Here is an 8,725-nt window from a genome sequence, read left to right on the forward strand (position 1 = left end):
TTAAAGCCAGGGAACCAAGCCTATGGCATATTATTTAAAATACAAAGCAGAGTTTAAGGTGGTATGACCTCTGCCTCCAGCTGGCTTGGAGCAAAGCAGAAGAGGAAAGGGAATTTTGAAAAGACTTCACTAGTCAGTTCAAGCCTTGCAAGGCAAATTTTTTCCTTTCAAAAACATTTTGATGGTCTTCAAGTGAGCATACTATACCAAACAGATTTAATTTGACTGACAGTAGTCTCTAAACCTGGTATATGTCTTTTAGAGTATCATGCCATGAGGCTGTGAGGTAGCTTTTCTCACAGTGGGTACAGATATTTGGGGAATCAGAGGAAAGATGCTATACGAATAATCCATGGAGCAGCGTACCTGTGTGTTATCTTCTCAGGCTCCCTGTTCCCAGATTACTCCCAGCAATGAGATGTTGAATATTCAGATTTATACCAGCAGGCTCAAAGAAAACTCCCTACTGTGTATGCTAAACCACTTTACCAGAGAGACGGGGAGCAGTTTTGTTCCCAAATCTCAGCAGCTCAGTCTAATGTGCTGTACTACTGACCTACTTGCACAGCAGTTACCTGCTAGTACACGAGGAAGACACAGTGGGAAAGCAAATCACGTGTTACTCTGGGGTAGGAATCATCACCACCACGTCTCACAAAGTCTGTAATAGTTCCTAGCAAATTATGCTGTTCTCACTGGGCTGGTGAGACACAAGACCCTTCGGTCATTTTACAATCGGGAACTAAAGCTCAGAACTCCTGAGAGGTGATTGTTGCCTCGCTCTGATCATCTGGAGGGAAAAGTGGGTTTGGAGGCAGACAGAGCTAACTGGGGTAGTAGCAGAGTAGGCAGGAGATTGCAAGAGAATTGGGGAGTGACAAGGAGAACTGTTACAAAGAGGAAATTCATCTCATGGGAGCACCAAGGGAGTACATCAGCCAACTCCTGTAGTCTGACAGCAGGCTCTGATCTGCTCAGGTTGTCTTGGCTGACACGTTTTCTTCAGCACAGCAGTCTCAAAGCCCCAGCTTTGATGTTTTCCCTTGCTCTGTTCACTGTTCATGATGGCCCACGTTTCAATGTTGTCCTGAGTCTCTGTTGGCAGACTGGGATCTGGGATGTGCCACTCCACTCTAAATGTCTTTTGATACAAGCAGTGCAGCAGGGACTCCCGTAGCTTGTGTAACTCAGGGTGAAATTTGTCCTTAGAGCCAACTGTTTTTTGGATGCAAATAAAGGCTAGAGCATATGACCAGTAAATTGAAGACTGTCCCAGATGTATTACTATTTGGGTTATATTGGTTGATTTTTTAATTACTTTGCAATGATCATATGTCAGCATGTCCTCTGGCATGGTGCTTAAATCTGAATTTCCATCACACTGGGATCTTTGTGCCTTAGCAGACAGAGGATGCAGTTTGTATTGTGATACTGTGTAACAGGGCTTATGACTCAAGTACAGACCGTTGCTGAAAAGCCAAGAGGAGCTGGGCTGTGGCACCAACAGAAGCAATGGAATTCAGCTGCTGAAAGACTATGCTTGCTCTCTCCCTGCTGTACTGGAGAAAATTGCTGGTTGTGTTTTGTGAAGCACTGTCTCTCTTGGCCACCCTGTGGTTTTTCTTAACATGCTCAGGTTTTTATTTGAAACCTGAGCAGTCACCGGGCAGGGCTGCTCTCAGCCCTTCAGGAATCCTCTGGTCAGCCTGAGCACTTGTCTCAAGTGACAGAGAAATAACCCCCGTCCAAGCCTGTCCCTTAGCTCTGGCTGTGCACAGCAGTGGATGGGGGGATGCCCTGAAGAAAAGCAGGAGCAGCAGAGGGGCTTGCTTTCATTCTTGGAAATACTGTGTAAATCTGGATTAAAGGTGCAGCCCTGAAGCCTTTTCTCAGTGGCTCCATTCCAGGGAGGAGCAGGGCTGGGCCATGGGCACAGCAGAGCTTCCTTGCAGCAGAAAACATCCAGGCTCTTCCCGTCACTCTGCCAGAGCAGGGGAGGGAGGGCTGTCCTGTGGTCAGGGATGTGCTTCAACACTTACTGCCTGAAATGCAAAGTCCAGGGCCAGAGGGTGCAGGACATGGCTGAAAAACATCTGCGAGTTCTGCAACCCCAGCAGTTCCTGCCATCCTGCTGTTTTCAGGATCTGAGTATTGCTGGGATGCTGACTTCCCAAATGACTGTAGCCTCAAAAAGTAAACTTTACTTTTTTTGGATAGGTTTGGTGCAGAATTTATATGAAGACGTAAAAATGGGACCCTCAAGAAAGCAACTGTTTCTCTCTGAAATTAGTTGATCAGGCCTCACGTGGTTGGTTTATTTGAGCAAGGAGCACAGAGAACACAGGTTGCATCCCTGTAATAAAGGTTGTGTAACTCAGATCTGATTCAGCAGGGAGTGGGGCCTGGTTACAAATTCATGGCATAAAGTGAAAACAGTGATTCTACTATGTCAGATTGGTTCTAACTGTGCCTGGATTTTTTTGCTTTTTGTTTGGTTGGTTTGGCTTGTAGTTTTCAGGAGGAATATGTAAGCCAAAAAAATACCAGATTACTTTCTGCTGCCCAACATTGGTTCAAAACTAGAAACCAGGATAAAAAATTTCAATGCAAAGCTAAATAATATTTCAAAACCACAACCTTCAAATTCTTCCCTCCTGCCCTACAGCTAGTGGTGATAAAAATGAGAGCTGATTCATTTCTTGGGTTTTAACCAAGTGTTAGCCAGAACACTAAATATTTGGTAGCTGGAAACCCAAAGGAGGAAATATTAATAATGCAGTATTGTATTTATGATTTGACTATGTAAACAGAACATAATGGGTTTGAAGTAAAACGTGAAAATTCAGTTTGAATATCAGGAAACATAGACTGCCTGATACTGTCCCAAGGGAAGGGGTGGAAATGCCGCTGTTTGGCTCCCAGGGAGGCGGGTGGCAGTGCCGGAATGGAACCGTGCCGTGCCGGGACAGTCCCCGCCGTTCCCCGGTGTGCCGTGCCCTGGCAGATGTGTCCCACCGGGCCGGTGCCGCAGGGCTGGAATTCTGCCTGGGATCCTCCCCGGCCCCAAACCGGGAGCAGGTGGCGGGGCACAGCCGAGCGGCAGCGCTGGAGGCGTGAGCGTGGCCGGACTTTCCTCGCTCCGAGCAGCTGCAGTTTGTTTCCCGAGGCAGCCCCATGATTTCGCAGTTCCTCTGCCGAAACAACGGCAGGGACAGCGGGGACACGGCGGGGGTGGCGGCAGCGGGAAGGGCTTTCTGAGGAGCGACGCGGGGCAGGGGACGCCGCGCTCTGCAGGCGGGCAGGTTCGCCCACGCTCCCCTTCCCGCCGCTCCGCCCCGCGCCCGCACGTGTCCGCAGGAGCCCCGCACGCCGCAGCCGCCCCGCCCCGACCCCACAGCCCCGGGCCGCCCTCCCGGCCCGGCCCGGCCCGGTCCGCGCCGTCCTGTCCCGTCCCCGCCCGGCCCGGCCCGGCCGCGCCGCTCGCTGCCTTCCACTGGCGGCGCGGGGGTGCAGCCAGCCCGTCGGGCGCGGTGGCCAAGTGGTAAGGCGTCGGTCTCGTAAACCGAAGATCGCGGGTTCGAACCCCGTCCGTGCCTGCCGAGGCAGCGCAGTGCGCTGGCAGCCCCGCCGCGGGGAGGCCGCGGGCGCCGCCTCGTTTGCGACTCATTTTTGCTGTCAGTGTCGGAGAACCGGCCCCGGAGCCCCGCGGGAAGTTCCACCGTGCGGCCGGCCGGGTGTCCCCGACTCCCGTGTGTCTGTGCCGCAGAACCGGCTCGGAGCCCGCGGGTAGAATCGTGCAGTCCTTGGGTGAGCATCTCTCGGAGCCCCGGTGTCCCCCCCAAATCAGTAAGCCTCTTGTAGAGGACACTTCTCGGCGTTTTGCCTCTGGACCTGTGTCCTGAGCTGGGTGAATCACAGCTGAGACAAAGCAGATGTTGGCGCTGTGGTGTTGCAGGGCAGGTGTTAGGTGCGCTCGGTGTGAGGGATCCTCGTGGTGCTTTCTCTGTGCGAGCTGGGTTTGATGTTCTTCTCACAGGTACACAGGCCGAATCCTGCAACAAGCAAGTGCCTAGTGCAGTTAAAGTCATGCAATTGGTACGGTGGGACAAGCCCTGTAAGATCATCGAGTCCAACCATTAACCCAGCGCTGCCATGTCCCCCGCTAAACCGCGTCCTCAACCACCACATCCACATCTTTTAACCCTTTCAGAGATGGCGATTCCACCATTTCTCAGGGCAGCCTGTTCCAATGTCTGACCACCCTTTCCATGAGATTGTACCATTTACACCAGAATTTACCCTAATTCCTTGGTTCTTGATCTATCAGTCTGTGCAAAGCACAACACGTGTGAGGGCGTTTCTGCTGCCTTCATATAACATCACTTTGGTTATTGCTGTTTTCAGACAGCTTAAAATATGTAAAGAGTAGACTCATTGTATTGCAAAATCAGCAATAGCCAGGTATCTGGGCAAAGCAGAGGAGCCTCTTGGAAATAACTTGCTGCTTCCTTTGATGCTTAAGAAAAAGCTGGTTTTGCTGTTTCCTGTGCCATACTTGGCCTGGACCTGACTGGGCAGAAGGCTGTTTGCCTTCCTTAGCAAGGACTGGAAGTGTGTCTGCATGAGGTGTATGGGGAGGTCTGTACAAAATGGTTGTGCAGGATGTTATTAGCAAGCCACAAAACAAGCTGTAGTATGTTTTGATATAAAAGAAGGAAATGCAGTTTAGAACTTGTTTAGAAAAATGCAGACACTATTTTACTTGCAAAATAGAGTGCTGTCAAATCCCATCACCTTTGTTGGAGGTTTTTGAGGATGAAAGTTCCAGCTTTGAAACACCCTCTTTTGATTTATTTTTTTCCCCTACATCATTTCACAGTGGAATGTCAAACCAAAATGTTTCTACTGGTTCAAAAGCCATCTTGCTGCTTTTGCAGAGATTTTTAGAATTCTGTGGGTTTGTTTCTGGTTGAAACCAGTTGTGAAACTGAGGTTCTCCCTGAAGCAGGTTTCCCATCCTGTAAACTCAAGCAGTCAGGTCCTGCCCAAACGTGTGCCATGAACCCAGGACTGTGAACCAGGTATTTTAATAAAGCTCTGGCATCGCTGTTCTCTGTGGCCATAACACATCCAGGCAGCTCACCAGTTGCTTAACTTCAGTCTCTGCAGAACTGGAATATTCCCTCTAGCTCCTGGGTGTCTGTGAGGAAAGTCCTTCACAGGCTCCTGCTGAATTCCCAGGGAGGGGCCCACGGGAAAGCCTTGGCCCAGGATTGCTGTTGTGCATCTTCACTTCTGGAACACCACCACGAGGGGATCCTTTCTGTTAGGGACAGGCAGTTCTGTTTGTGCCATCCTGCCCTTGTTGTTGTCTTCAGGGCAGGGCTGTGTTGGGCAGATCACGTGTTTGCTCACCTCCCAAATTCCTGCCCCCTCTTCTTACTCACTCAGGCAATAAATTTGATTTTGACTTTAATTAGTAGCTAAAGTCCTGAAGCACCAGCCAATGAACTTTAATCAAGGCATTTATGATCTGATCATAGCTGTGCTGGAGATGGGTTTGGCTTGGGGTTTTTTGGTGGGTTGAGGAAAAAGTTGTTTATTTTGGACACAAGTCCTGACTGAAAACATAAAATTTTTAGGTGGCCCTTCTGAGTTGCTTGTTAAGATCTTTGATTTTTTTCCCAGAAAATACTGAGCTGCTTTTCTCTGAATATAACACCTCTATGAAATGAGGAGCTATTAAATGAGGATTAAAATGAGGCCTCTGTTAATTACCTAATAAAATCATATTACAATTAACATACTTAAAAGATAGGTTATTGCTGGAAATCTTGGCCATATTTAAATACAGAATTCCCTGTCCTCTCTTGCTTGACAAACCAGTTATTCAGAATCCAGGCATTTTCCCGACGGCTTTAAAATAAGTGTAGAAATTAATCAATTTTAACAGTATTTCTTGTAAACTTTCAATTTTAGCAGTATTTCTGAGTTATGTGTTTTTGAGAGGCTGACAGAAAATGTTTGCTTTTGAAAGGTAAGATGAGAATGGGGACTGAAAATAATGGGGTTTGTTTGGATTATATGAACATTTTCAGCACTTTGCAACTCTCCTGAGTGTCTGTTGCATCCTCCCTTGGGTCAAACTTCAGCAACAAAAATCCAGGGTGTTGGGAACACGGCAGGAGCTGTGTCTGGTCAGAAATAGCAGTGAGATCATTGGAAAGCCTTGCTTGGACCTTGCTGTGTGAAGCCAGGCAGGGAGATTGTCCCAAAAGCTGGGCAGACCAGCCTCTCCCACTAATAATGTGTTGGATTGATTTCCCACCTCTCCGCTTTTTGGGTTATCCTTCCATGGGATGGCTGGCACCTTAAAAAAAAAAAAAAAAAAAAAAAAAAAAAAAAAAAAAAGTGGGGGGAGGACAGGGAGGAGAGAGAGGAAAAAAAAACCAGCCACCCAAGCCCTGAAACCTTGACCTTGGAAAGAAAAGGGCTGTGCTGGGTTGTGCAAACAGAGCGTGGTGTGCCAGGGGTGGCCAGGCTGAGCCAGCTGGGCCACGGGCCGGGCACAGTTGCCCTCCCAGCAGCCCAGACCCCTCTTTCTGAGGTGAACAGCAGGACCAGGGTGGGAGGATGCTCCATGTGCTCAGTCCAAAACCTCAACAACATTTCCTGCAGGTTGGACAACTAAACATACAAAGGGTTTTATAAAGCTGCCAGTGCCAGCGAGACCACCCCAAACTGGGCAGGAAGCAGTGAGCTCAGATGAGGCACAGAACAGTATTTGCAGCATTGTCTGAGTCCCAGATATATGGCAGAGTAAATTAACCCATGAGTAAATAAACCCCAAACTGTGGAAATCTTTGCATGGCTACAGCAATGTGATTCCCATTTCTATTATGCCTGGAATTTAATGGACTGCTGAAGTTTGACCAAAAAGCATTTCTTGTGTCAAAATGAAAAATTACAGATCAAAAGGGTGACTTTGCAGACAAACATATTGATCTAAAGCCTGGGTGACACAGACTTCCTGGAAGAGAGCCCAGAAGCATGTCTGTGTTTAAAGTCAAATGGCTGTAGCCTTTTACCACTGATGAATAAAAAATGTTTTTGTCTGCATGCCGAAGGCTCCAGCAGAAACAGAAATTACTTGATTTGTTCTGCCAGAGGAACAGGTACGTCTTTGTGAATAGTAATCCATAGAATGCTACAGAATTCAGTAATTTTAAAAATGACAGTCAGATAGGAAATAAGAATTATTTTTTTCCCCTTGAAAACTCACTGTAAGAAAGACAGAGAGATAATCCTTTTTCTGTGTTCAAGGGACAAAGCTACTGGTGTCCCCTTCTTCAGAAATGTGAGCGCAGCAGTTGGGAAGTTCCCCTGTGAGGAGCCTGGTTGTATTTTTGCTTTACTATAGGAGTAGAAACTCTTACACGGGTCCCCAAGGTTGCTGCTGTCATCTGTAATTAGATATGAATGGACAGGGCAGGGTTTTCCTACCTGACCAGAATGGATGGAGGGCCCAGCACAGCAATGCTGCTGCTCCTCTGAGAGCCAGGGTACCAGTGGGAATGACAGCTGCACGACTCTGTGAATGAGCTCTGAGGGCACCCACGAGAGGGAGTGGGACTCCTCACTGGTGTCGTGCAGAGCAGCGCTCAGCTTCCTGAGAACCTGTGAAACACATTTTAGATTAATGGTGCTGAATGGCAGCTACTGCTTCTGGGGAACCCAAAAAATGCCAGCTGACATTCCAGGCAGTGTGTCTCAATTGAGCTGCAATTATGCAGGGAAGGAGGAGCAGGATGGATGGATGGATGGGAGGTTGCTAATCCCTTCTTCGCAGCCTGTTTATCCTCAGCAGCACAGGACCTGCTGCTCACAGAAGCCCTGCTCTTCTCCCTGACTCCCTCTCAGGTACTTTCTTATGTTCCTGGCTGTAAACTATATGAAAAGAAAAAATTAGAAAGAGTATCAGAGCCTAGGCCTGGAAGGTTTGTGTGCAGGGTTCTCTTTATCTGTGTATACTCATGCCTTTACCACTGAATGAAGTTCACTGCAGTGAGCAAGCTGTTGCAGGATGAAGAGCAGTAACATGAGTATAGTTTTATTGTGATGATCTTTCTGTAAATTGGAAAAAAATTCTATTTGAGCTGATGAAATGATATGTTTGTAAACACAGTGCCATGGGAGCAGAGTCAGGTGTTGGATTAATATAGCAATAGGACAAGAGGAAATGGCCTCAAGTTGCACCAGGGAGGGCTTAGGTTGGATAGTAGGAAAAATTTCTTCACCAAAAGTATGCCAAGCCTTGGAAAGAGCTGCCCAGGGAAATGGTTGAGTCAGCCTCCCTGAAGGGATTTAAAAGATGTGTTGCTTAGGGACATGGCTTAGTGGTGGACTTAACAGTGCCCAGTTAATGTTGGACTCTGAAAAGTCTTTTCCAACCTAAGCGATTCTCTGAATCTCAGGAAGAGGAATTGCCTTTGCATTCTGCGCAGTACAGCTGCACCGGGCCTGGTGGTTACAGTGACAAAGCCAGGCTCAGAGGCCAGCCTGAGATACCAGGTCAGTGCAAAAACTTCAGCAACAAACAGGAAAAGAGACAAAGAAAAAAGAGACTGAAGCACAGGAGGTTCCATTCGAACATAAGGAAAGAGTTTTCCAAGTGAGCAGGATGGATGCTGGAACAGGCTGTGAAGTCTCCATCCTTGGAGAAATT

The 8,725-nt window shown here is 48.0% G+C and overlaps 1 non-coding gene across 1 annotated transcript; it reads left to right on the forward strand.

Moving 5' to 3' along the window:
- The first annotated feature begins 3,524 nt into the window (after positions 1 to 3,524).
- Positions 3,525 to 3,596, forward strand: TRNAT-CGU (transfer RNA threonine (anticodon CGU)). Its single transcript has one exon. It is a non-coding gene; the product is annotated as a tRNA-Thr (tRNA).
- Positions 3,597 to 8,725: the final 5,129 nt, after the last annotated feature.

This window comes from Taeniopygia guttata, chromosome 18, assembly GCF_048771995.1.
Source record: "Taeniopygia guttata chromosome 18, bTaeGut7.mat, whole genome shotgun sequence".
In the NCBI taxonomy this organism is placed as follows: Eukaryota; Metazoa; Chordata; class Aves; order Passeriformes; family Estrildidae; genus Taeniopygia; species Taeniopygia guttata.